The sequence below is a fragment of the Ranitomeya imitator genome, chromosome 1 (assembly GCF_032444005.1).
Source record: "Ranitomeya imitator isolate aRanImi1 chromosome 1, aRanImi1.pri, whole genome shotgun sequence".
Lineage (NCBI taxonomy): Eukaryota > Metazoa > Chordata > Amphibia > Anura > Dendrobatidae > Ranitomeya > Ranitomeya imitator.
This window is the reverse complement of record NC_091282.1, coordinates 1,073,393,625-1,073,415,441: the sequence shown is the minus strand read 5'-3', so window position 1 is coordinate 1,073,415,441 and position 21,817 is coordinate 1,073,393,625. Positions and strand designations below refer to the sequence as shown.

The following is a 21,817-nucleotide window of genomic DNA, read 5'->3' as shown; positions in this document are numbered from 1 at the left end:
TTTTATTGGTCCGTATAGGATTTCTGAGGTTCTCAATCCTGTGTCTTTTCGTTTGACCCTCCCAGACTCCTTTTCCATACATAATGTATTCCATAGGTCGTTGTTGCGGAGATACGTGGCACCTATGGTTCCATCTGTTGAGCCTCCTGCCCCGGTTTTGGTGGAGGGGGAATTGGAGTATATTGTGGAGAAGATTTTGGATTCTCGTGTTTCTAGACGGAAACTCCAGTATCTGGTTAAATGGAAGGGTTATGCTCAGGAAGATAATTCCTGGGTTTTTGCCTCTGATGTTCATGCTTCCGATCTTGTTCGTGCCTTTCATGCGGCTCCTCCTGGTCGGCCTGGGGGCTCTGGTGAGGGTTCGGTGACCCCTCCTCAAGGGGGGGGTACTGTTGTGAATTCTGTGGCTGAATTCACTCCTGTGGTCACAAGTGGTACTGCAGCTTCTGAGCTTCCTCCCTCAGGTGTTCTGGTGAGCTCGTTAACTGCTTCATTACTTAACTCCGCCTGATGCTGCTATCCTTGCTCCTTGTCAATGTTTCAGTGTTGGATCTGAGCTTCTCCTGATTGTTCCTGTGACCTGCTGCTCTGTATAGCTAAGTGCTTTTTGCTTTTTTGTTGCTTGTTTTCTGTCCAGCTTGTCTTTTGTTTTGCTGGAAGCTCTGAGACGCAAAGGGTGTACCGCTGTGCCGTTAGTTCGGCACGGTGGGTTTTTTTTTGCTCCCTTTGCGTGGTTTTGCTTTAGGGTTTTTTGTAGACTGCAAAGTTCGCTTTACTGTCCTCGCTCTGTCCTAGAATATCGGGCCCCACTTTGCTGAATCTATTTCATCCCTACGTTTTGTCTTTTCATCTTACTCACAGTCATTATATGTGGGGGGCTGCCTTTTCCTTTGGGGAATTTCTCTGGGGCAAGTCAGGCCTTTTTTTCTATCTTCAGGCTAGCTAGTTTCTTAGGCTGTGCCGAGTTGCCTAGGTAGTTGTTAGGCGCAATCCACAGCCGCTTTTAGTTGTGTTTAGGATAGGATCAGGTGTGCAGTCTACAGAGTTTCCACGTCTCAGAGCTCGTTCTTGTATTTTTGGGTATTTGTCAGATCACTGTGTGCGCTCTGATCGCTAAGCACACTGTGTTTCTGGATTGCCTTCATAACACCTGTCATTAGCAAACATAACAGTTCCTCCTGCCTTGCTGCCAAATCAGCAAAGATAAGTGTCTGGTTTTTGTTTCTGTGGCACACATGCTGTGTGCTTAATAATTCTGTGCTATTCATTTGTTTTCTCTTGTGCAGCTTAGATTGTGTCAGTGTTTTCTCAGTCTTGTTGGATTCTCTGGAGTTGCAGATATACGCTCCACATCTTTAGTTAGATGGTGGAATTTTTTGTATTTTCTGCTGTGGATATTTTTGGAAGGGTTTTAATACTGACCGCTTAGTGTTCTGTCCTATCCTTTCCTATTTTAGCTAGTGTGGCCTCTTTTGCTAAATCCTGTTTCCTGCCTGCGTGTCTTTTCCTCTACTACTCACAGTCAATATTTGTGGGGGGCTGCCTACCCTTTGGGGTTCTGCTCTGAGGCAAGGTAGATTTCCTATTTCCATCTATAGGGGTATTTAGTCCTCCGGCTGTGTCGAGGTGTCTAGGATTTGTTAGGCACACCCCACGGCTACTTCTAGTTGCGATGTTAAGTTCAGGATTTGCGGTCAGTACAGGTTCCACCAACTCAGAGAAAGTTCCATGCGGCTCCAAGGTCACCGGATCATAACACTGGACATTACCAACAACTACCAACAAATTTGTCAGTTTCCCAATTGCTTGGGTGCAGTGGACGGGAAACATATCCACGTTGTGAAACCTGCTGCATCTGGCTCTGAATTTTTTTTTACTACCAAAAATATTTCTCCATTGTGCTGATGGCCATCGCAGACGCAGAATACAAGTTTATAGTGGTCGATATTGGGGACTATGGGCGCTCCAATGATTCTCAAGTTTGTAAAGTGTATGCAATGGGGCGTCATCTCTATGAAAACAACTTCCAATTTCCACCCCCAAGACCGCTGCCTGAAACCTTGGGGCCGCCAATGCCGTTTGTATGTGTTGGAGATGAAGCGTTCCAACTCTCGGAACACCTGCTGAAGCCATACTCCAGTAGTGGATTAACACAAACTAAAAGAATTTTTAATTACCGACTAACACGAGCACGAAGAATGGTGGAGTGCGCTTTTGGGATTTTAACAGTAAAATGGCGAGTTCTGTTAACAGCTATCAACCTGAAGACTGACAGTGGACGAGGTGGTGAAAGCTTGTGTGGTCCTGCACAATTTTGTTATATGCAAGGAACAGATTTCTATTGATGACCACTTTGAAGAAGCCACCTTGTCTGATTATCAGAACATTAATTATAGAAGTTCTGTGTCAGTTTCCAGAATGAGGGACACATTTGCTGCATACTTTATTTCCGCTCAAGGAAGAGTAGACTGGCAGGATGAGAGAGTGTGAAAAATTTGTCTTGGGCCTTATTACCCAAAAGTATTGTACCTGGTTGTGATTTACCCAAAGTTTTTTTTACATGTTTTACTGTATTGTACCTGTTTGGGTAAATCACAACCAGGCACAATACAACCAAAGTTTTTTACATGTTTTACCCAATGTATTGTACCTGTTTGGTTGTATTGTACCTTTTTTACCCAAAGTATTAAACCTTATAATTTAATACATTAAAGACAAAAATTTTAAAACAAAAAAAACTTATTTACAAAAAAATTTCATAAATTTAAAAAGTGTGGGGTGGAGATAATACTGGACGGGGCTGTCAGATTGGGACACTGACAGTAGGAGTGTGGAGAGAGAAATGTGGTGGTCACGGATCAATAAGTAAAACATGTGAAGGGGTAGATAAAGAAAGAGAACGGGTGGACTTGAAACCGGGAGTAGTGTTGGGAATTGGGAAGGTTTGAGGGGTGGAGTGGGGGGATTGGGAGGCAGAAGAGGTGGTGGGTGGAGAAGAGGGTTGTGTTTGGGCGCATGATGGGTGTTGAAGGAGACTGGTGGTAGTGGGCAGGCAGTAGAGGTTGGGCAGGGAGTGGAGGCGTGGATGATGTGGTTTTGAACTGGTATGGGGCAGAATGCTGGTATTGTATAAGAGGGGGAGGAGCTACAGTGGCTGGAGGTGGGGCAGGTGCAGGAGGAACTACTGTGGCGGGCTTGGGAGGTAACATGCGCTAGGGCAAACTGACAGGCTTGCATTACATGCATCTGCTGATTAGGAGATAACTTGTCTATGCACTTGACTACTGCTTGGAAAAAGGTGTGGTTTGGCGATTTACTTGCATCTGAATGCATCCTATCCAGGCTTGTGTGTAACTCAAGAATACTGTTGCTGAGCAAATTAAATCCTGCAGTCTTTTGCTCAGACAACAGTTTGAGACAGTTCTGGAAGGATGCATTCAGATGCAAGAACTCGGGCGCATAGCTCTTTTCCTGACTCCTCCTGCCGCCCAGAACCCTCAGGTGTTGTAGAGGTGGCAGCATCAGAGGGGTGGGGTAAAGGAAAAGCTATATCCTCACCAGCAGCTTCATGTAACGCAGTCTGCCACGATGCTCCAGCGCTGGTGGATGGGACCGAGGGATCAGATGTCAGGGAAGGCTGGGAAGGTGCAGATGGGCCAGGACTGTCGAAGTGTCCCTCGGTGGGCCGATTGGCTGGCGGCTTTAACTGTTGCAGCAATGCCCTGATGGCGGGTGTGTTGTGTGTTGGCTGGAGCTGGCTGCTGGCTGGCTTGGAGCAGGTTCAGCTCTGGCGGCAAGGTTCAGCTCTGGCGGCAGGTGTTCTCTATGTCTTGCTGGCTGGTAAATGGATGAGTGGAGGCTTACTTGGCTGGCTTTATATCTGTTTACTTATTGGGGGGCTGGCCAATTGTATCGGAGCATGCTCAGTTAAAAAAAACGGAATCCGGCGCCGTTATATGTCGGATCCGGCGCCTTCAGGCTGCCATTCTAGTAAAAAGCCGGAAGCGCTGTCCTGTTTTTTGCCGCAGACAAAAAACATAACTTTGTACGTTTTATCCAGACGCCGGAAAAACAGTTTTCGTTGCATCCGGTGAAAGACGGACGAAACGTGAGGCCATCCGGTGCAATCTCATGCTAATACAAGTCTATGAGAAAATAACGGATCCGGCGACAGCTTTTGTTTTTTTTGTTTTTTTTTTTACATTGCCGGATTGAGCCTGATGGCGAAAACCTGATGTGTGAATGGGGCTTAAGAATCTCTTATCTGTCACTGAAGGGTTATTTCAATACTTTGTTAATTATGACCTAACCCTCCAGAAGTTTTATAGAAATTGAAACTTTTGGGGCATATGAGAAAAACTGATGAGACTCAGATAACAAACACTGATGAAAATCCAATCCAATGAAAATGACTTTTTCAGTGTCAAGGAAAAAAAAACAAAATTACTGAGTGAGGCTCCCATCAGCTGATTTAGGTTATGTGCACACGTTGCGGATTTAGTTGCGGATCCGCAGCATTTTTTCCACGTGGATTTGCACCAAATCTGCAAAAAGAGTGCTCAGGCAATGTTAATCAATGGGAATCCAGAATTGGTGTGCACATGCTGCGGAAAAATTCCGCACTGATTCTCAGCGTTCTATTTTCCGCAGCATGTCAATTTTTTTTGCGGATCTGCCGTGTTTCTGCACCCATTTACTTACATTGAGTCAGTTAGACATCGATGTGTGCACTTTATGTACATTATTGCGTTCTGACCATAAGCAGCGCTGGCTTCTCCCCTTTTTTACAATGGCCATTGGTACTTGGAAGAACTACCCACATCCTCCACCAGGCTTAGCACAGGATTTTGCGCTAAAGGGAATTCCATTGTTATGACCCTCCATCAAAAATCTGACAATACTTTCCCATCCTCCACTCTACAACGTGGACACCAGTCATCATCTCTAAGTACAATCTATATAATACTTTTGGAGCTCTGTAGATTGTGTTTGAGGAACAATTTGGACCTCCTGTGCACCATATTGAGAGCAGTCCTGTCGATTCTAGCACATCCTCCCATGTAGCCCTGACTAATGCCCTCAGACCTCCCAGAATTGTTAATAACAAGGAGGGATAATAGTGATATAATTCCCTTAGTAGCTTACCACAAAGTCTAACAACCATTAGAGGAAATGGTAAAATCAGAGTTTCCTGAGCCCGTATTGCATGTCTTAATTGCAGGTACGGTATTTAAAAAAAAAATATGCAAATTAAGCTCATGCTTCAAGTAGTCAAATGTGCAAAAATGGCCATCTAAGTACAACTCATATGTACTTCAATTCCTGATTTCCCATTCCCAAATCCCTCCATATTCTGAAGATCCCTTAAGTTAAACTGGTAACAGTTTAGAATAGTACATGACTGGATTTTCAAGAAATTCCAGGTGCCGGCAAAAGTGGAAAAATATTCAAAACTTTATTACATTATTCAATTAATTAAAAAAAAACCATGATGGTAGGTAGAAACCGCCAAGAAGAGTTTCTGGCACTGCTGTCCTTGATCACTGAGCATATCATGACGTCATGTGACTGGATTAGTACCAAGAGTGAGATCTCGCTCTGTCACTGCAAGTGGGCCGCGGATGGTTGTAGAAGCCAGCTCCTACTCTGTGCGATGGGATCTCACAACTTGGAATCTTGGGTGTGACTTTCCTAGAAATTCTGGTCCTTTACGGGAGAGATCAAGCTCCTGTATGTCCACTTTTGTTAATAGGTGATACTTAGAAAAATCACAATTCTGGCGTTGACCACTCATTTAATAAATAAAGTGCTGCCCAAGACTGAGGAGAGGTACTCTTTAACCCCTTCATGACCTTGGGAGTTTTCGTTTTTCCGTGTTCGTTTTTCACTCCCTTCCTTCCCAGAGCCATAACTTTTTTATTTTTCCGTCAATTTGGCCATGTGAGGGCTTATTTTTTGCGAGACGAGTTGTACTTTTGAACGACATCATTGGTTTTAGCATGTCGTGTACTAGAAAAGGGAAAAAAAATTCCAAGTGCGGTGAAATTGCAAAAAAAGTGCAATCACACACTTGTTATTTGTTTGGCTTTTTTGCTAGGTTCACTAAATGCTAAAACTGACCTGATATTATGATTCTCCAGGTCAGTACGAGTTCATAGACACCTAACATGACTAGGTTATTTTTTACCCAAGTGGTGAAAAAAAATTCCAAACTTTGCTAAAAAAAAAATAAAAAAATTGCGCCATTTTCCGATACTCGTAGCGTCTCCATTTTTCATGATCTGGGGTCGGTTGAGGGCTTATTTTATGCATGCCGAGATGACGTTTTTAATGATAGCATTTTGGTGCAGATACGTTCTTTTGATCGCCCGTTATTGCATTTTAATGCAATGTCGTGGCAACCAAAAAACGTAATTCTGGCGTTTCAAATTTTTTTCTCGCTACGCCGTTTAGTGATCAGGTTAATGCTTTTTTTTAATTGATAGATCGGGCGATTCTGAACGCGGCGATACCAAATATGTGTAGATTTGATTTTTTTTTATTGGTTTATTTTGATTGGGGCGAAAGGGGGGTGATTTAAACTTTTATATTTTTCACTTTTTTTTTTAACTTTTGCCATGCTTCAATAGCCTTCATGGGAGGCTAGAAGCAGGCACAGCACGATCGCCTCTGCTACATAGCAGCGATCTGCTGTTCGCTGCTATGTAGCAGAAAATCAGGTGTGCTGTGAGCGCCGACCACAGGGTGGCGCTCACAGCTACCGGCGATTAGTAACCATAGAGGTCTCAAGGACCTCTATGGTTATCATTCTGAAGCATCGCCGACCTCCGATCATGTGACGGGGTCGGCGATGACGTCATTTCCGGCCGCCCGGCCGGATGCGGTAGTTAAATGCCGCTGTCTGCGTTTGACAGCGGCATTTAACTAGTTAATAGGCGCGGGCAGATCGCGATTCTGCCCGTGCCTATTACGGGCACATGTCAGCTGTTCAAAACAGCTGACATGTTCCGGCTTTGATGCGGGCTCACCGCTGGAGCCCGCATCAAAGCGGGGCTTCTGACCTTGGACGTACTATCCCGTCCGAGGTCAGAAAGGGGTTAAAAGACAAATAAAAGTCACAAATATCCATAAAAAGGAAGTCACTGACTGGTTTTTAGTGAGGCTACATTCATACATTTGAATGATATGTCCAAATATTATCTAATTTTTTTCTCAGACCAGCACTCGAATACAAAAATGAATGGATGTATTTAAACATCAGTTAAAAAAACATGGATAAAAAAAATTAAGATCCATGTGACAAAGCAAATCCTAATCTGATCCGATTTGTGGATCAGACTCAGCTATCCAAGTCTAGTGGGATCCGTGAGACTGGGAGGTAAATTGAAAGGCAGAAAGGCATAAAAAAACAATTCCAGAATTGCTGGTTTTTGTTTATTCTGCCTCCCAAAAATCAAATAGAAAGTGATCAAAAAGTTTGTGACCAAACATGGTACCAATAAAAGGGTCAACTCATCAAGCAAAAAACTAGCCCTTTCATGACTCTGTTGGCAGAAATATAGGAAAATTATAGCTCTCAAAATATGGAGATGCAAAAACTTGTTTTTGAAATAAAAAGGGTCTTTTAGCGTGTGACAACAGCCAAATATAAAAACCTGATATAACTCTGGTATCACTGTAATCGCAATAAAGTTGTCTAATCACTTATTACACATGAATAACGGTGTACAAAATAAATAAAACCAATTCTTCACCTGCTGTTGATTTGTTCATTCTGCCTCCCAAAGATTACAGTAAGGCTCGGCTTGCATTTATCTCTACGCTTACACCAGGGATCCTGTGAAGAATCTCTAAAATACAAGATTCAAATGGAACCTCCGATGCATGATTCCCTGCAATGAGGCATTGTGGACACAGTCTGACCTGTGATCTGGAGGTGTCCATCTTTTTAGATGTGCATAAAAGCGCGGTCTGCCACAGTCTTGTGAACTTCTGTAAAGGACATTGCTGAACAGAGAAAGTCCAGAGTAACTCTGCTTGCCTCATAATAAACTAGATGGTGGCCCAACTCTAACGCATCGGGTATTCTAGAATATGTATGACAGAACTTGTTTAGTAAACGTAGCATATAACAGTCCACGCAGCACATAGCACAGCCACGTAGTATATAACTGTTGTGAATTCTGTGGCAGAGCTCCCTCCTGTGGTCACAAGTGGTACTGCGGCTTCTGAGTTTCCTTCCTCAGGTGTTGTGGTGAAGTCGTTAGGTGCTGCTCTATTTAACTCCACTTAATGCTTTGCTCCTGGCCTCCAGTCAATGTTCTAGTATTGGTCTTGCTTCCTCCTGGATCGTTCCTGTGGCCTGTCTGCTCTGCATAAGCTAAGTTTTGCTTGTGTTATTTTTGTTTGCTATTTTTTCTGTCCAGCTTGCTTAATTGGTTTTTCTTGCTTGCTGGAAGCTCTGGGACGCAGAGGAAGCACCTCCGTACCGTTAGTCGGTGCGGAGGGTCTTTTTGCCCCTCTGCGTGGTTGTTTGTAGGGTTTTGTGTTGACCGCAAAGTTATCTTCCTATCTTCGGTCTGTTCAGTAAGTTGGGCCTCACTTTGCTAAATCTATTTCATCTCTGCGTTTGTATTTTCATCTCTACTCACAGTCATTATATGTGGGGGGCTGTTTTTTTCTTTGGGGTATTTCTCTGAGGCAAGGTAGGCTTCTTTTTCTATCTTAGGCCTAGCTAGTTTCTCAGGCTGTGCCGAGTTGCATAGGGAGCGTTAGGAGCAATCCACGGCTGCCTCTAGTGTGGTTGGATAGGATTAGGGATTGCGGTCAGCAGAGTTCCCACGTCTCAGAGCTCGTCCTATGTCTTTTGGTTATTGTCAGGTCACTTTGTGTGCTCTGAACTTCAAGGTCCATTGTGGTTCTGAATTACCTAATAATAACAGTACTGGAGGCCAAAAGTACTAATGCTTCTCAATAGAGGGAAAAAAGAAGTTCTGAGACCATTTTTTTTTCTTTGCACTGAGTTTTGCCTTTTTTTTTTCGCCTAGACATTTGGGTGGTTCAGGACAAAGGTGTAGTGATGGACATTAAAGGTCTGTCTTCATGTGTGGATCATCTCACTGCAAGAGTACAAAATATTCAAGACTTTGTGGTTCAGAATTCTATGTTTGAACCAAGAATTCCTATTCCTGATTTGTTTTCTGGAGATAGAGCAAAATTTGAGTTTCAAAAATAATTGTAAACTGTTTCTGGCTTTGAAACCTCGCTCCTCTGGTGACCCAGTTCAACAAGTTAGGATCATTATTTATTTATTACGTGGCGACCCTAAAGACTGGGCATTTTCCCTTGCGCCAGGAGATCCTGCATTATGTAACATAGATGCGTTTTTCCTGGCGCTCGGCTTGCTGTACGATGAACCTAATTCGGTGGATCAGGCAGAGAAAAATTTGCTGGCTCTGTGTCAGGGTCAGGATGAGATAGAGATTTATTGTCAGAAGTTTAGAAAGTGGTCCGTGCTCACTCAATGGAATGAAGGTGCGCTGGCAGCAATTTTCAGAAAGGGTGTCATGGTGGGATTTCCCATGCCTGCTGGTCTGAATGAGTCTATGTCTTTGGCCATTCAGATCGGTCGACGCTTGCGTGAGCGTAAATCTGTGCACCATTTGGCGGTATTATCCGAGCATAAACCTGAGCCTATGCAGTGCGATAGGACTTTGACCAGAGTTGAACGGCAAGAACACAGATGTCAGAATGGGCTGTGTTTCTACTGTGGTGATTCCACTCATGCTATCTCCGATTGTCCTAAGCGCACTAAGCGGTTCGCTAGGTCTGCCACCATTGGTACGGTACAGTCAAAATTTCTTTTGTCCGTTACTTTGATCTGCTCTTTGTCATCTTATTCTGTCATGGCATTTGTGGATTCAGGCGCTGCCCTGAATTTGATGGACTTGGAGTATGCTAGGCGTTGTGGGTTTTTCTTGGAGCCTTTGCAGTGTCCTATTCCATTGAGAGGAATTGATGCTACGCCTTTGGCCAAGAATAAGCCTCAGTACTGAGGGGCGATCTAATAACCATGTATAAGTATATAAGGGGACAATACAAATATCTCGCTGAGGATCTGTTTATACCAAGGAAGGTGACGGGCACAAGGGGGCATTCTTTGCGTCTGGAGGAGAGAAGGTTTTTCCACCAACATAGAAGAGGATTCTTTACTGTTAGGGCAGTGAGAATCTGGAATTGCTTGCCTGAGGAGGTGGTGATGGCGAACTCAGTCGAGGGGTTCAAGAGAGGCCTGGATGTCTTCCTGGAGCAGAACAATATTGTATCATACAATTATTAGGTTCTGTAAAAGGACGTAGATCTGGGGATTTATTATGACGGAATATAGGCTGAACTGGATGGACAAATGTCTTTTTTCGGCCTTACTAACTATGTTACTATGTTACTATGTTACTGGACCCAGCTGACCATGTGCATGGCTCCTGCACATCAGGAGGATATTCGCTTTCTGGTGTTGCATAATCTGCATGATGTGGTCGTGTTGGGGTTGCCATGGCTACAAGTCCATAACCCAGTATTAGATTGGAAATCAATGTCTGTGTCCAGCTGGGGTTGTCAGGGGGTACATGGTGATGTCCCATTTCTGTCTATTTCGTCATCCACCCCTTCTGAGGTCCCAGAGTTCTTGTCTGATTACCGGGATGTATTTGATGAGCCCAAGTCCAATGCCCTACCTCCGCATAGGGATTGTGATTGTGCTAACGATTTGATTCCTGGTAGTAAGTTTCCTAAAGGTCGACTGTTTAATTTATCTGTACCTGAGCACGCCGCTATGCGGAGTTACGTGAAGGAGTCCTTGGAGAAGGGTACCTGGTACTCCAGGTGCTGGAGTTTCCGTCTCGAAATACGAGAATCCAAAATCTTCTCCACTATATACTCCAACTCCCCCTCAACCAAAACCGGGGCAGGAGGATCAACGGATGGAACCACAGGTGCCACGTATCTCCGCAACAATGACCTATGAAATACATTATGGATGAAAAAAGAAGCTGGAAGGGTCAAACGAAAAGACACAGGATTAAGAACCTCAGAAATCCTATACGGACCAATGAAACGAGGCTTAAACTTAGGAGAGGAAACTTTCATAGAAATATAACGAGACGACAACCAAACCAAATCCCCAAGAAGTAGTCGGGGACCCACACAGCGCCTGCGGTTAGCGAAACGTTGAGCCTTCTCCTGGGACAATGTCAAATTGTCCACTACATGAGTCCAAATCTGCTGCAACCTATCCACCACAGTATCCACACCAGGACAGTCTGAAGACTCAACCTGCCCTGAAGAGAAATGAGGATGGAAACCCGAATTGCAGAAAAACGGCGAAACCAAAGTAGCCGAGCTGGCCCGATTATTAAGGGCGAACTCAGCCAAAGGCAAAAAGGACACCCAATCATCCTGATCAGCAGAAACAAAACATCTCAGATATGTTTCCAAGGTCTGCTGGTTCGTTCAGTCTGGCCATTTGTCTGAGGATGGAAAGCCGAGGAAAAAGACAAATCAATACCCATCCTAGCACAAAAGACTCGCCAAAACCTCGAAACAAACTGGGAACCTCTGTCAGAAACGATGTTCTCCGGAATGCCATGTAAACGAACCACATGCTGGAAGAACAATGGCACCAAATCAGAGGAGGAAGGCAATTTAGACAAGGGTACCAAATGGACCATCTTAGAGAAGCGATCACAAACCACCCAAATGACCGATATCTTTTGAGAGACGGGGAGATCCGAAATAAAATCCATAGAGATATGTGTCCAGGGCCTCTTCGGGACCGGCAAGGGCAAAAGCAACCCACTGGCACGAGAACAGCAGGGCTTAGCCCGAGCACAAATCCCACAGGACTGCACAAACGAACGCACATCCCGCGACAGAGACGGCCACCAAAAGGATCTAGCCACCAAATCTCTGGTACCAAAGATTCCAGGATGACCAGCCAACACCGAACAATGAACCTCAGAGATAACTCTACTCGTCCATTTATCAGGGACAAACAGTTTCTCCGCTGGGCAACGATCAGGTCTATTAGCCTGAAATTTTTGCAGCACCCGCCGCAAATCAGGGGAGATGGCAGACAAAATTACCCCCTCTTTGAGAATACCCGCCGGCTCAGGCAAACCCGGAGAGTCGGGCACAAAACTCCTAGACAGGGCATCCGCCTTCACATTTTTAGAGCCCGGAAGGTACGAAACCACAAAGTCAAAACGGGAGAAAAACAGCGACCAACGAGCCTGTCTAGGATTCAACCATTTGGCAGACTCGAGATACGTCAAGTTCTTGTGATCAGTTAAGACCACCACGCGATTCTTAGCTCCTTCAAGCCAATGACGCCACTTCTTGAATGCCCACTTCATGGCCAGCAACTCTCGATTGCCAACATCATAATTACGCTCAGCAGGCGAAAACTTCCTGGAAAAGAAGGCACATGGTTTCATCACCGAGCCATCAGAACTTCTTTGCGACAAAACAGCCCCTGCTCCAATCTCCGAAGCATCAACCTCGACCTGGAACGGGAGCGAAACATCTGGTTGGCACAACACAGGGGCAGAAGAAAAACGACGCTTCAACTCCTGAAAAGCTTCCACAGCAGCAGAAGACCAATTGACCACATCAGCACCCTTCTTGGTCAAATCAGTCAACGGTTTAGCAATACTAGAAAAATTTATTGATGAAGCGACGATAAAAATTAGCAAAGCCCAGGAACTTTTGCAGACTCTTCAGAGATGTCGGCTGAGTCCAATCATAAATGGCCTGAACTTTAACAGGGTCCATCTCGATAGTAGAAGGGGAAAAAATGAAACCCAAAAATGAAACCTTCTGAACACCAAAGAGACACTTTGACCCCTTCACAAACAAAGAATTCGCACGCAGGACCTGGAACACCATTCTGACCTGCTTCACATGAGACTCCCAATCATCCGAGAAGACCAAAATATCATCCAAGTATACAATCAGGAATTTATCCAGGTACTCTCAGAAGATGTCATGCATAAAGGACTGAAATACTGATGGAGCATTAGAAAGCCCGAATGGCATAACCAGATACTCAAAATGGCCCTCAGGCGTATTAAATGCTGTTTTCCATTCATCGCCCTGTTTAATACGCACAAGATTACACGCACCACGAAGATCTATCTTGGTGAACCAACTAGCCCCCTTAATCCGAGCAAACAAATCAGACAGCAGCGGCAAGGGGTACTGAAATTTGAATGTGATTTTATTTAGAAGGCGGTAATCAATACAAGGTCTCAGCGAACCATCCTTCTTGGCCACAAAAAAGAACCCTGCTCCCAATGGCGACGACGACGGGCGAATATGACCCTTCTCCAAGGATTCCTTTACGTAACTCCGCATAGCGGCGTGCTCAGGCACAGATAAATTAAACAGTCGACCTTTAGGAAACTTACTACCAGGAATCAAATCGATAGCACAATCGCAATCCCTATGCGGAGGTAGGGCACTGGACTTGGGCTCATCAAATACATCCCGGTAATCCGACAAGAACTCTGGGACCTCAGAAGGGGTGGATGATGAAATAGACAGAAATGGAACATCACCATGTACCCCCTGACAACCCCAACACGACCACATCATGCAGATTATGCAACACCAAAAAGCGAATATCCTCCTGATGCGCAGGAGCCATGCACATGGTCAGTTGGGTCCAGTACTGAGGCTTATTCTTGGCCAAAGGCGTAGCATCAATTCCTCTCAATGGAATAGGATACTGCAAGGGCTCCAAGAAAAACCCACAGCGCCTAGCAAACTCCAAGTCCATCAAATTCAGGGCAGCGCCTGAATCCACAAATGCCATGACAGAATAGGATGACAAAGAGCAGATCAAAGTAACGGACAAAAGAAATTTCGACTGTACCGTACCAATGGTGGCAGACCTAGCGAACCGCTTAGTGCGCTTAGGACAATCGGAGATAGCATGAGTGGAATCACCACAGTAAAAACACAGCCCATTCCAACGTCTGTGTTCTTGCCGTTCAGCTCTGGTCAAAGTCCTATCACATTGCATAGGCTCAGGTTTATGCTCAGATAATACCGCCAAATGGTGCACAGATTTACGCTCACGCAAGCGTCGATCGATCTGAATGGCCAAAGACATAGACTCATTCAGACCAGCAGGCATAGGAAATCCCACCATGACATCCTTAAGGGCTTCAGAGAGACCCTTTCTGAAAATTGCTGCCAGCGCACATTCATTCCATTGCGTGAGCACAGACCACTTCCTAAACTTCTGACAATATATCTCTACCTCATCCTGACCCTGACACAGAGCCAGCAAATTTTTCTCTGCCTGGTCCACTGAATTAGGTTCATCATAAAGCAATCCGAGCGCCAGAAAAAACGCATCAATATTACATAATGCAGGACCTCCTGGCGCAAGGGAAAATGCCCAGTCTTGAGGGTCGCCACGTAATAAAGAAATAATGATCTTAACTTGTTGAACTGGGTCACCAGAGGAGCGGGGTTTCAAAGCCATTAACAGTTTACAATTATTTTTAAAACTCAGAAACTTAGCTCTATCTCCAGAAAACAAATCAGGAATAGGAATTCTTGGTTCTAACATACATACATGCTAGCCACCTTAGGGAGAGAGGCTAGCATGTATGTATCGCTTGCTCACCAAGCCCCACTCCATACAGCCAACCAATTCCAGCCCTGTGCTGATGAGGGCCTAAAGCCCGAAACACGTGTCCACAGGTAGGAATTGGTTGGCTGTGTAAATTTAGAAACTAATCCGCAGCATTGCACGCTTGGCGATTCCAAGCGCTGTGGATTAGACTGGGGTGGAAAGAGATGATTTGCATAGCTCCGCCTACTGCACAGGATTCTGGGTAAACCTGCTATCCTTTGTATTATGCTGCTTGCAAGTACTTTCCGTTTCAGGAAAGCATCCACTATGTGGTTCTAACATAGAATTCTGAACCACAAAGTCTTGAATATTTTGTACTCTTGCAGTGAGATGATCCACACAAGACGACAGACCTTTAATGTCCATCACTACACCTGTGTCCTGAACCACCCAAATGTCTAGGGGAAAAGAAAGACAAAACACAGTGCAGAGAAAAAAAAAAATGGTCTCAGAACTTCTCTTTTCCCTCTATTGAGAAGCATTAGTACTTTGGGCCTCCAGTACTGTTATGAACTGGTGATTCAGAACCACAATAGACCTGGTGGTTAAGAGCACACAAAGTGACCTGATAGTTACTAATAACATAGGACGAGCTCTGAGACGTGGGAACTCTGCTGACCGCAATCCCTAATCCTATCACACCACACTAGAGGTAGCCGTGGAGCGCTCCTGACCAGACCTAGGCGCTTCGGGCACAGCCTGAGAAACTAGCTAGCCCTGAAGAAAGAAAAATAAGCCTACCTTGCCTCAGAGAAATTCCCCAAAGGAAAAGGCAGCCCCCCACATATAATGACTGTGAGTAAAGATGAAAATACAAACACAGAGATGAAATAGGTTTTAGCAAAGTGAGGCCCGACTTACTGAATAGACCGAGGATAGGAAAGATAGCTTTGCGGTCAGCACAAAAACCTACAAACAACCACGCAGAGGGCGCAAAAAGACCCTCCGCACCGACTAACGGTACGGAGGTGCTCCCTCTTTGTCCCAGAGCTTCCAGCAAGCAAGAAAAACCAATAAAGCAAGCTGGACAGAAAAAATAGCAAACAAAAGTAACACAAGCAGAACTTAGCTTATGCAGTGAAGACAGGCCACAAGAACGATCCAGGAGAGAGCAAGACCAATACTGGAACATTGACTGGAGGCCAGGAACAAAGAACTAGGTGGAGTTAAATAGAGCAGCACCTAACGACTTAACCTCGTCACCTGAGGAAGGAAACTCAGAAGCCACAGCCCCACTCACATCCACCAGAGGAAGCTCATAGACAGAACCAGCCGCAATACCACTCATGACCACAGGAGGGAGCTTGACCACAGAATTCACAACATATAGCACAATCCAAGTAGTATATAGCACAACCACATAGCATATAACACAGCCACGTAGCATATAACACAGCCGTGTAGCCTATAACAGCCCATGTAGTATATAGCACAGCCACGAAGCATATAGCACAGCCCACATAGTATCTAGTACAGTCCACACAGTATATAGCACAATCCACATAGTATATAGCACAATCCATGTAGTATATAGAACAATCCACGTAGTATATAGAACAATCCACATAGTATACAGAACAATCCACGTACTATATAGTACAGTCCACGTAGCATATAACAGCACACGTAGTATATAGTACAGTCCATGTAGTATATAGCACAATCCACGTATTATATAGTTACAGTCCAAGTAGTATATAGTACAGTCCAAGTAGTATATAGTACAGTCCAAGTAGTATATAGCACAGCCACGTAGCATATAACACAGCCCATGTAGTATATAGTACAGTCCACGTAGTATATAGCACAATCCACGTAGCATATAACACAGCCACGTAGCATATAACACAGCCCACGTAGTATAGAACAGCACACGTAGTATATAGTACAGTCCACGTAGTATATAGCACAATCCACGTATTATATAGTACAGTCCAAGTAGTATATAGCACAGCCACATAGCATATAACACAGCACACGTAGTATATAGTACAGTCCACGTAGTATAGAGTACAGTCCACGTAGAATATAGAACAGCCACGTAGCATATAGCACAGACACAGCCCACGTAGTGTATAGCACAGCCAAGTAGTATATAGCAGCCATGTAGTATATAGCAGTATGGGCACCATATCCCTGTTAAAAAAAAATAATTTAAATAAAAAATAGTTATATACTCACCTTCCGGCGGCCCCCGGATCCAGCCCGGAGTTAGCAATGCTCTCGCCAGGTCCGTTCCCAGTGATGCTTTACGGCAATAACCCATGACGACGTAGCGGTCTCGCGTGATCCAACATCATCTGGGGTCATTTTGCAGAGCATTACAGGGAACGGAGCTGCAGAAAGCATCACAAGGATGGGGAAGGCTTCGGGGGCCGCCGGAAGGTGAGAATAGCACGATTTTTTATTTTATTATTTTTAACATTATATCTTTTTACTATTGATGCTGCATAGGCAGCATTAATAGTAAAGCCTGCCGCTGATTGGTTGCGCCCGGCCGGGCGTGCATGGAGCCTTATATGGGGCCATAACTGCATGGAGCATTATATGGGGCATCTATGGGGCCATAACTGCATGGAGCATTATATGGGGCATCTATGGGGTCGCAGGTTAACAGCAGCTCAGCTTAGAGACCAGATCAATGCCACACATAGTTCTAGCAGCAGACACATCTCTACAGCAACTGTTAAGAGGAGACTTTGTGCAGCAGGCCTTCTTGGTAAAATAGCTGCTAGGAAACCACTGCTAAGGACTGGCAACAAGCAGGAGAGACTTGTTTAGGCTAAAGAACACAAGGAATGGACATTAGACCAGTGGAATTCTGTGCTTTGGTCTGATGAGTCCAAATTTGAGATGTTTGGTTCCAACCACCGGCGACGCAGAAAAGGTGAACGGATGGATTCTACATGCCTGGTTCCCACCGTGAACCATGGAGGAGGTGGTGTGATGGAGTGGGGGTGCTTTGCTGGTGACAGTGTTGGGGATTTATTAAAATTGAAGGCATACTGAACCAGCATGGCTACCACAGCATCTTGCAGCATGCTATTCCATCCAGTTTGTGTTTAGTTGGACCATCATTTATTTTTCAACAGGACAATTACCCCAAACACACCTCCAGGCTGTGTAAGGGCTATTTGACCAAGAAGGAGAGTGATGGGGTGCTACGCCAGATGACCTGGCCTCCACAGTCACCAGACCTGAACCCAATCGAGATGGTTTGGGGTGAGCTGGACCGCAGAGTGAAGGCAAAAGGGACAACAAGTGCTAAGCATCTCTGGGAACTCCTTCAAGATTGTTGGAAGACCATTCCCGGTGACTACCTCTTGAAGCTCATCAAGAGAATGCCAAGAGTGTGCAAAGCAGTCATCAAAGCAAAAGGTGGCTACTTTGAAGAACCTAGAATATAAGACATATTTTCAGTCATTTCACACTTTTTTGTTAAGTATATAATTCCACATGTATTAATTCATAGTTTTGATGCCTTCAGTGTGGGAATGTACAATTTTCATAGTCATGAAAATACAGAAAAATCTTTAAATGAGAAGATGTGTCCAAACTTTTGGTCTGTACTGTATTACAGAATTATTTTTTTCACCACTTAAATAAAAAAATAAAACTACACGTTTGACATCCTGAAAAGGCCAATGGATCTACCAATCAACTTATAAGGTGAAAAAGCAAGGTTGATTAAATATAACTTTGAATTGTTCAGGATAAAAAGAGCCCTTAAGGTCCATTAAAAACAGCCAAAAAAATAAATAAATAACACACCAAAAAGACCCAAATATATGAAAAATATACCACTATAGGACAGTGATGAATGAATGAAAACCAGTGGGGGAGGGGCGGCTACAATCACACCCAGGTGGCAAGAATCTCCGTAATGTTCTCAGATACATCAATACAATAAACAGCTGATAGTTCAGCGCCTTGGTAGAAATTCATAAGCATTAGGAACTTTCTCCTCTAAGGCCGAGTTCACACTTGCCGGTGGCCGGTCTGCGTACATCCTCCCTTAAGCTCCGCCTACTTCCGCATGCGTCCTGCGTACCATCTGCGCTGTATGCCGGCGTCTTGGAGGAGGCTTTCATCTATGGCCGAACAATACCCCATCACAAGGGCACAGCAGCGGACGGTTCATGCTCTGTCCCCGACCTCAGTACTCCCAGCACGTTCTCTTGGGTAGATCATCAGGGGAGATACACCAACAATATAGAAGGGGGCTTCTTGGCATGACCCCAATCACGCAGGAGAAAGATGGGACGTTTGACATCTACACAATCCTACTGACCCGGAGAATCAGATTGCCACATCAGTCTGACCATATGGTAAATAAAAAAAATAAACAATTGTGGAATTGGACTTATTTTTGCAATGTCAAGTGCTTGGAATCTTTTTCCCACTTCCCAGAGCATCACATGATGAAGTGAATGATGACATTTAAAAGCACAACTGGAAATAGGCAAGCCCTCATCTGGCTGTATGGAAGGGAAAAAATATGGCTCTTGGAAGAGTGGGAGGAAACTACGAAAATGAAAAATTCCCCCATCAAGAAGGGGTTAATGGCGTACCCAATCACTGCAGATTAATTTCATAGGATAGTTGATCAATATCTGATTGGGTCTGGCACCCCACTGAGCAGCTGTTATTTGTCGATACTGTAGCGACCGCTGCCAGGTGCTGCAGAACACCACTTATTATTGATAGATGCTCTGCAGGACCTGGCAGCAGATGCTACACTGTGAAAGGAGCTCATAAGTGCTAATACATTTTAGCGTTTTTAGGGTATGTGCACACGTTCAGGTTTTTTTTGCTTTTTTTCGCGATAAAAACGCAAAAAAAAAACCGCATACATATGCATCCTATTATTTAGAATGTATTCTGCATTTTGTGCACATGATGCGTTTTTTTCCGCAAAAAAAAATGCATCGCGGTAAAAAAAAGCAGCATGCTCATTAATTTTGCGGATTTTTCGCGTTTTTTCCCGCTATTCTATGCATTTGGAAAAAACGCAAAAAAACGCACACAAAAAAAACAAAACATAAAAACGTGACAAAAACTGAATGCGGATTTCTGGCAGAAATGTCCGGTTTTTATCAGGAAATTTCTGCTAGAAATCCTGACGTGTGCACATACCCTTATCGCAGAAAAAAAACGCGAAAAAACCTGAACGTGTGCACATACCCTTAACACTGGACATTAATGGCGGAGCTTCTTCCAGGCTCTTTCCTAGTTCTCCTCATTACCTCTCATTATACAGGACCCGAGAAGGTGACAGGACGTTCCTACTGACTGCAATGGGGAAAGAAAGTGGTGCAACCCGCAATAGCAGGAGGCAGCAAGTGGCCAGCGGGGTAAGAGGCCGGCGGGGTAAAGTAAGAGGCCGGCGGGGTAAAGTAAGAGGCCGGCGGGGTAAAGTAAGAGGCCGGCGGGGTAAAGTAAGAGGCCGCCGGGGTAAAGTAAGAGGCCGGCGGGGTAAAGTAAGTGGCCGGCGGGGTAAAGTAAGAGGCCGGCGGGGTAAAGTAAGAGGCGGGCAGGGTAAAGTAAGTGGCTGACGGGGTAAAGTGGCTGGCGGGGTAAAGTGGCTGGCGGGGTAAAGTGGCCGGCAAGGTAAAGTGGCTGGCAGGGTAAAGTGGCTGGCTGGTAAGTAGCCGGCGGGGTAAAGTAAGTGGCTGGCAGGGTAAAGTAAGTGGCTGGCGGCGGCAGGGTAAGAGTGGCTGGCAGGGTAAAGTAAGTGGCTGGCGGCGGCAGGGTAAGAGTGGCTGGCAGGGTAAAGTAAGTGGCTGGCGGCGGCGTGGTAAGAGTGGCTGGCAGGGTAAAGTAAGTGGCTGGCGGCGGCAGGGTAAGAGTGGCTGGCAGGGTAAAGTAAGTGGCTGGCGGCGGCAGGGTAAGAGTGGCTGGCATGGTAAAGTAAGTGGCTGGCGGCGGCAGGGTAAGAGTGGCTGGCAGGGTAAAGTAAGTAGCTGGCGGCGGCAGGGTAAGAGTGGCTGGCAGGGTAAAGTAAGTGGCTGGCGGCGGCAGGGTAAGAGTGGCTGGCAGGGTAAAGTAAGTGGCTGGCGTCGGCAGGGTAAGAGTGGCTGGCAGGGTAAAGTAAGTGGCTGGCCGCGGCAGGGTGAGAGTGGCTGGCAGGGTAAAGTAAGTGGCTGGCAGGGTAAAGTAAGTGGCTGGCAGGGTAAAGTAAGTGGCTGGCGGCGGCAGGGTAAGAGTGGCTGGCAGGGTACAGCCGTATATCACATGGCACAGCCGGACATTAGGGGACTGATGGCTGCTGCTCTCCGTCACCTGGCAGCCATCCCCAGCACTACACCCCGCTCCACCTGATGACTCCGCTCCGCTGCACTGTGAGGTGGACACGTCCCGGGCCTCCTACCTGCTCCGGGTGTCCGGGGCCGCTGCCTGCTCCCCCGGCCGCAGTATGCCGCATCCTCCCCTCCTCGCTTTGTGCTCTATGCACGGAGGAGGCAGCGGTCGGCGGCGGGTCGTCAGACGGGGGCAGTAGTGTTCGCACTATGGGCTCCTTTGCTTCTCTACCTGCGGGAGGAGGAACTGCACATCCGGCCCCGCTTCCGGGCTGCTGCTGAAGCTGTTGCTAGGGTGGAGTGGGTGTTGCTAGGAAAGGCCTCCATCATCAGCTGAGTGCTGGGAGAAGGGTGTGATGGAGGCAGTGGGGCTGAGCACAGGCATGTCCGCGGGTGTGCAAGTCATCAACCACCAGTGACCCTGAAATGGTCCTAAATACATGTCCCACAGCTGCAGGTAGCTGCGGAGCCATGCGTCTCCATGGCAACAGACTCCTAATACCTTCCAAGTGTAAGAAGACCTATACAATTACATTTATTTACTGGAGCTGCAAAGGAATGACTGCTCCACTATACACCGTGCTCCACTATACACCCTGCTCCACTATCACCCTGCTCCACTATACACCGTGCTCCACTATACACCCTGCTCCACTATACACCCTGCTCCACTATACACCCTGCTCCACTATACACCCTGCTCCTCTATACACCCTGCTCCACTATACACCCTGCTCCACTATACACCCTGCTCTACTATCACCCTGCTCCACTATACACCCTGCTCCTCTATACACCGTGCTCCACTATACACCCT

The 21,817-nt window shown here is 45.7% G+C and overlaps 1 protein-coding gene across 2 annotated transcripts in view; it reads right to left on the bottom strand.

The window, feature by feature from the left end:
* CLCN3 (chloride voltage-gated channel 3) overlaps positions 1–21,481 on the bottom strand; it is a 155,171-nt gene extending 133,690 nt beyond the window's left edge. The window contains exon 1 of one of the 2 annotated variants that reach the window (XM_069744216.1): positions 21,072–21,481. The gene's annotated coding sequence lies outside the window, so the exon portion shown is untranslated. The remainder of the gene's footprint in view (positions 1–21,071) is intronic. The other variant, XM_069744214.1, reaches the window with a different exon arrangement.
* Positions 21,482–21,817: the final 336 nt, after the last annotated feature.